This window comes from Taudactylus pleione, unplaced genomic scaffold (assembly GCF_031769625.1).
Source record: "Taudactylus pleione unplaced genomic scaffold, aTauple2 ptg000839l, whole genome shotgun sequence".
In the NCBI taxonomy this organism is placed as follows: Eukaryota; Metazoa; Chordata; class Amphibia; order Anura; family Myobatrachidae; genus Taudactylus; species Taudactylus pleione.
Window position 1 is genome coordinate 66,696 of NW_028285241.1, and position 6,681 is coordinate 73,376.

The window sequence follows — 6,681 nt, forward strand, 5'->3', positions numbered from 1 at the left end:
CTACGGTAACCATATTCCCTATATCTCCTAAAGGGAGCGCTGGCATTTTCATTTGCTTTCTATATTGTATACCGGGTGACGTGTGTAGGTCACCAGATTTATACCAGCTGCATTTTTTAGTGTTTGGATCGCAGGAAGTTATTTATTTACCTTTTAGCCTAGTTACTTAATCAGTGGAGGTCACTGTTGTACACACTGGTTGTTGGAGCAGGATATTGTACAGCTCACCAGACAGTGGGGGAGATGTATTACAGCAGCAATTAACGTGCCACTATAAAGATTCCTGCTTTGCCTCTTTAGCGAGGCGAAGCAGGAAGCACTAACGATGAGATGTATTAACATCTCATCGGCCAGAGCTGAGGAGTGATAACTCCTCCCTCCGGCGATCCCTGCTAGAGACCACAGCGCATCAGCCTAGTGCTGATGCGCTATGTCTCAGTCCTGGCCGGCTCCACTGAGCATGCGCAAGATCTTGCAAGTATCGCAAGATCCCACGTGCAGCCCTCGCAGCAGGGAGAACGCAGTCCCTGCTGTGGGGTTAGGGCATCGCCAGGCTGGAGCTGTTGATAGCGACAGCAGTAGCGTGCGGAAAGGTCAGGCGAACTGACCGTTCATACATAGCCCAACACATCGGCGCTGCTATCTTGTAGATAGAGCTGATAATGACAGGGGCACATAGCGCCCCTGTCATTTACCGCCCAGACCCCCAATCATACATAGGGGAGAAGCGGTATCAGCGCACAAAGCGTGCACTGATGCCGCTTCGGTGGTTAATACATCTCCCCCAGTGAGTGTATGTAGGTAGTGGTGCAGGGTACTGGAACAGCATTCTGGTGATTGCTGTGTGATAGGGTTTCTAAAAAGAGCGCTCCTCACTGCTGCTGCACCTGACAGCTGCACCTCTCAGCTAGATGCTTGAAATAAAACAAAGTTACAACAATCCTGGCACAATGTGTTTTCAACGGGTAAGTGTTAGTTCAGAAGAAATCCTATAACCAGGATGGGCGATAGATGTAAAATAGGATTCGGCTCCCAGCCGAGACCTGGCCGACTTCTTCTAGCACTTACTCCTACGTGCTAGTGACTGTCACTCCTGGATGCTGCTCGCGGCTATTACCCGCGGCTAATGATCCGTGTTCGTGACTCACAGTCACGGCTAGTGCTCGCGGCTCTCACATGTGGCTGATGATCCGAGTGCAACAGATGCTGTTACGGTCACGCTTGTTCCGGCTATCCACCAGCAGCTGCCACCTGTCGGTTTAGCCCCTCTGATTTAGTATCTCAGATGATGGTCGTGGGATATGTGATCATTTAAAATTGAAAAAGACACCCCCCAACCAGCATCTCAGATCCAATGCCTGCATCCGAAGTCGCAGGATTGGGTCAACATTGCGATCATCGTTCGCAATGTTTGCAGTATCAGCCATCTGAGTAAGCCTAAGCTTACACAGACTGGCCGCAACATCTGTGTTGCCGAAGCCAGCAAATCTGCATTGGAAGAAGCAGACACTACACTCATCACTCCCAGAAAACATGCTCCTATTTTTGGGAAAGCTGCCCAGCGCCGCCCCCAAACGACCGAGGCCTGTCTATTAGGCTGCAGCTTAGGGGATCCTGCACATGCACTGGCCTCTTTCCATCAGAGATGTACACCAACCATCAGGTTGGCATGCATCACTGAATCCGGCCCCTTTAAAGAGCTAAAGTGCTAAAACGTGTTGTTTTGAATCAAATATTTAATTGTAAATTAGAAGACAGTGAGTGAGGCTATCGTTAATTTCTGTTCAGCACAAAACCCATGCACATTTTATAACTATATATGTTTTCCTCTTCTTTTATCCCCAGCATCTGCTGGACTCTCATATCTCTTTCCTGGCCCTTCCCTATGAGTCCATGGCCCTTTTTCAGGTTATGTCACTATTTAAAAAATGGGGTGGGGGCGCCAATGCTCTCTCTTGCACAGGGCACCAAAAAGTCTAGTTACGGCTCTGGGTTTAGGCACTAGGGGGGGGGGGTTAGGGAGAGGTTTAGGATACTTAAATACCGACACCTATCCTAGCCCTGTCGGGATCCCGAGCGCCAGCATCTCATACCCAACCCCCCCTGGATAAAGGCCCCCATACATCTGAAAGGGGATTGCGCAATCTTACGATCGGATACACCGTTCCGGCAGTCGCAAATGCCGACTGTCGGCCATTGATGTTCCGCGATCCGTCTCAGAATCGGTGAAATTCTACATGTTAAATTTCACCGATCTGCCAATCAAGATAATTTTTTGCGATCCTGCGATGACGGGTTGCAGGATTGCAACATCGTGGAAATCCGTCGCTGATGTATGGGGGCCTTATCTCTATCATAGATGTTTGGCGACAATGGGCCCGATTCAGATTTGGGAATAGAGTAAAGGCCCCCATACATCACCGACAGATTGCCGCAATGTTGCGATCCTGCAACCCGGGAATTGCAGGATCGCTGAAATCCAACGTGTTGGATGTCACAGATATGCCGATCACGGTCAAAAAATTATCATGATTGGCAGATTGATGAAATTTAACATGTAGAATTTCACCGATCTTGTGACGTATCGCGGAACATCGATGGCCACCGGTCGGCATTTCCGACCGGCGGATCAGCGTTTCCGATCACGCAATGCCCATTCAGATGTATGGGGGCCTTAAGATATAGCAAGTAACTGAACACCTGGGTAAAACCATATTGCACTGCAGGTGGGGCAGATTAAAAAGTGCAGAGAGATTAGATTTAAGAAGGGTGTGTCTGAAATTAAATCTAAATTGCAGTGTAAAAATAAAGCTATTCAGCATTTGTGGGCTACATGAAAAAGAAGCCAGTATTTAGCCTGCATGCAATTTTTTTTTTAATGTATTTGCACCCCTTGCATTGCAACATGGTTTGTCCAGGTACATACAGAAGTTACTTGCTATATGTTACTCTATTTCCAAATCTGAATCAGGCCCAATATCAAGTGAGTGGAGCATCGCCCAGTCATACATGGCCTGAGTACAGATAGCTTGGGGGTGCAGAGGTAAAAGCCTTGTATATGAGACCACTGCTATAGACAAGTGTAAGGATGGGGGTGCTCATTGCAGAAAGTAGGATATGAAGTTCTCTATTTGCCAGGATGGGCACATTACTATTGGACTTGTTATGAACTGGTGTCAGAGATTTTTGAGAGGGCATACTATACTCAGGTGGCATAAAAAGAATGAGGGCACTCTACTATGGGGCATAAAAAGAACTAGGGTAACTTCTTTGGGGCATAAAAACAGTAGAACCACTATTATGGGGAAAACTGAATTGTATGCACTACAGTCAGGCATGGCAACAGGGAGGGACTAGGAGCACAGCTGTACAGGGCCCCGAGGTTCCAGGGGCCCCCAGAGCCCCACAGATTAACTAGATCTAACTATTGCCTGTCCGCCTAGAGTAATCAGCAAGGAGCAGGCAATGGGATCTCTCCGGCAGTGGCCGATGCAATCAAGTCTTTATTTATTTATCGTGGCACAGTGACGCACAGCTGAAACAGAGCAGGGGAGCCATGGTGAGCTGCCAGAAGAAGGTAAGTGTGTGGGCTGGAGGGACATGGGGTGCTGGAGAGACACTGTGGACTGGAGAGTGACTGTGTGGGCTGGAGAGATACTGTGGGGGGTGGATGGACACTGGGGCTGAAGGAACACTACTATATGACAATGACATTGGTTGTATTCCTATGCAAACAGGCTTCTTCTGGACCATTTGATCTCTACCATGAATACCGACTGAAGTCACCATCTACCCAGGGAGGAACAATTCCTTCAGAGGTTCTCCATTGCAAAGAAACCACATATAGGTAACGAAGACTCTCAAACAACTGGCCTGTACCTGCAAGGGATCCATGGATGGGTTTACCAGTTGTACCAGGCCCCATGATTTCTGTTGCTCACCCCAACTACAGTGTAACTCTACATTGTGGCCTATTTACTTCCTTTATTTTACAGTGGTATACATTTAATGAATATATAATTGTATATATTTATATTTAACAGAAAACACAGCCAAGCCAGGACAGGTAGGTGCTTGGTCTTTTTACTAGGGATGTGCGCCGGACCATTTTTGCTGGATTTGGCTCTGATTCGTCGTCCGGCTTTGGATTTGCCAAACCTGCCGTGACTGGCTTTGGACTTTTTTACAAAAATTGCCAATAAAAGCTAAAATCACATAATTTGGGCTTTTTCTTTGTTCCTAGAGTATTATTAACCTCAATAACATTAATTGCCAGTCATTTCCAGTCAATTTAGACCACCTCACAGCTTACTATATTGTTTTCACCATTATTGGCCCTAGGCTGCAGTGAGCTGGCTGGTTACTAAACGACAGAACAACGGCACAGACATCGCAGCGGCCCAATGAGTCACAGTGCTTGTATAAACAGTGAGCTACAGCCTGCAGAGTTACAGTACTTGTTTACACAGTGGGCTAAGGCCCAAGGAGTTATGGTGCTTTTATACACAGAGGGCTACAGCCCTAGGAGTCATGGTGCTTGTATACACAGTGGGCTAAGGCCCAAGGAGTCACTGTGCTTTTATACACAGAGGGCTGAGGCCCAAGGAGTCACGGTGCCTGTATACACAGTAGGGTACAGCACCAAAAAACATTATTTTTTTAAAAACTTTTCTTTGTACACACAGTCTCGACACTTTAATCAGTACAGTATAGCTCAGCATATATTAGCGTGCAGTGTGCCCCCTATACAGTCACTTTACCAGCACAGCTACTTGTGAGTCTCTTGACACAGCACTTAATCAGCAGAGTATAGTGCAGCATCAGCGTGCCCCCTAAACAGTCACTTTGCCAGCACAGCCACTTGTCCTACTCCCTGTACACAGTCAGTGAATAGAATATCAGCAGAGCAGTGCGGAGTGTGGAAGTGAAATGGCACCGAGACCAGGAGGGAATACTATAGACTGGGCACATTATTATGGGGCTTATTATGAACTGGGGCCGAGGCACTACTGTGGGACATACTATGTACACAAGGCATTATTGTGGGGCAAAAAAAAGAACTAGAGCACAATATCGTGGACAATACTGTCACGCCTAAGGGTTGGCTTGGGCAGGTGTGTGAGGCTGAAGCAGGTATTGATGAGGGATGAATGAAGCTGAGAGGCTTAATCCAGCTCATTAATGAGTTGATAGGAGAGAGGAGGCATTGGCACTGCTGGTAGTGGACTGGATGAGATCTGATGATGTATTAGCAGTAGCTAGCCCGAAGGCATGAACAAGAACAATATAGCTTTATTAAACTTGATTGCAGTAGATGAGGCCATCAGGGTAATGGTGCAGTAATGGATCTGGATGGAGCAGATATCAACTGAATCCAATGATGTAGATATCAGAATGGAATCGATGATGCAGATATCGGGATGGGACCGATGATGCAGATATCGTGCAGGAACCGAGGATGCAAATATCGGACTGGGACCAATGATGCAGATATTGGATTGGAGCTGATGATGTAATTATCGGACTGGAATCAATGATGTCTCACTAGAAGCAAGTTTCTTGTTAGACCAGACTGGAACACTGAGGTAGATGGAGACTTGCATTAACCAGACTGGAACTGTATTTGGACGGACTGGGGAACTGATTCAGCAAAGATCGCAGTTACTAATATGCACGCAATCGGCTGATTGTTGCATTTTGTGTATGCATCGCAGTGCGCAAAGTCGCAAACTAGCTATTGCAATCGGGACTGCGAACACAGAGGCTACGCAGACCCATCGCAGAGTGATTGACAGGAAATGCCGTTTGTGGGTGGTGACGGGGTGGGCGGGGAAACGCAGGTATGCCGTTTCAGGGGCGTGCATAAATTAGTCACTGCGATAGCCTACAAGGTCTCATAGCGTGCGTGGTTGTTAGTAATTTCTGAGTAAGGTCAGGGCTTCTGCATGATGCTGCGATGGTACTCTATTGTACCATTGTTTTTGCTATACTGATAAGTATTACTGATGTGTGTAAGGTAAAGTGGGCTTCCTTTTGTAATGCTGAGTTTGCATTGCAATCGCAATGGATTTGCTTGCTATCGCAGTTGAACTGCATGCGTACGCAATATTGCGATCCACAGTGAATCAGGCCCTGCGACCGTACAGTTACAGAATACCTGGGAACTCAGCACAGAGCTGTAACTTCAGCAGAAGCGATGTTGTACTGGCAATTTGGGCCAGTCATGAAGTTGAACTTATAGGGCTGAGTGTTCAGTGATTGGATGCTGCGGTCAGCTGGTCTGGGAGCAGTGCTCTGAGTGGTGGAGGAGAGTCAACATTAGTGCGCTCATACAGAAATAGTGGAGGGAACTCTGGCGTGCAGCCTGAGTATTAGCATGCTGTGTAAACACACTGAAAGCAGAGCGCTGTGGAGAGCCACTTCCATGTCCAGCCACAGAACACTGAGTGGACTTAGCAGGAACAGTACAGACAGACCTGCTAGCCAGCTGGGAGCGATGTGCAGCGCGGGCAGACCTCTGCGTCATCTGGGAGTGATGTGTGGTAACATCGCAAGCGGACCTCAGCGCCAGCCGAAACAAACACCACAGAGGTAAGAAAATGGTTTTAAAACTGTGGAGCATGACACATACTATCAATTGTTGCCTGTGTCGCCTGTTTACTTTATTTTATAGCAATATAC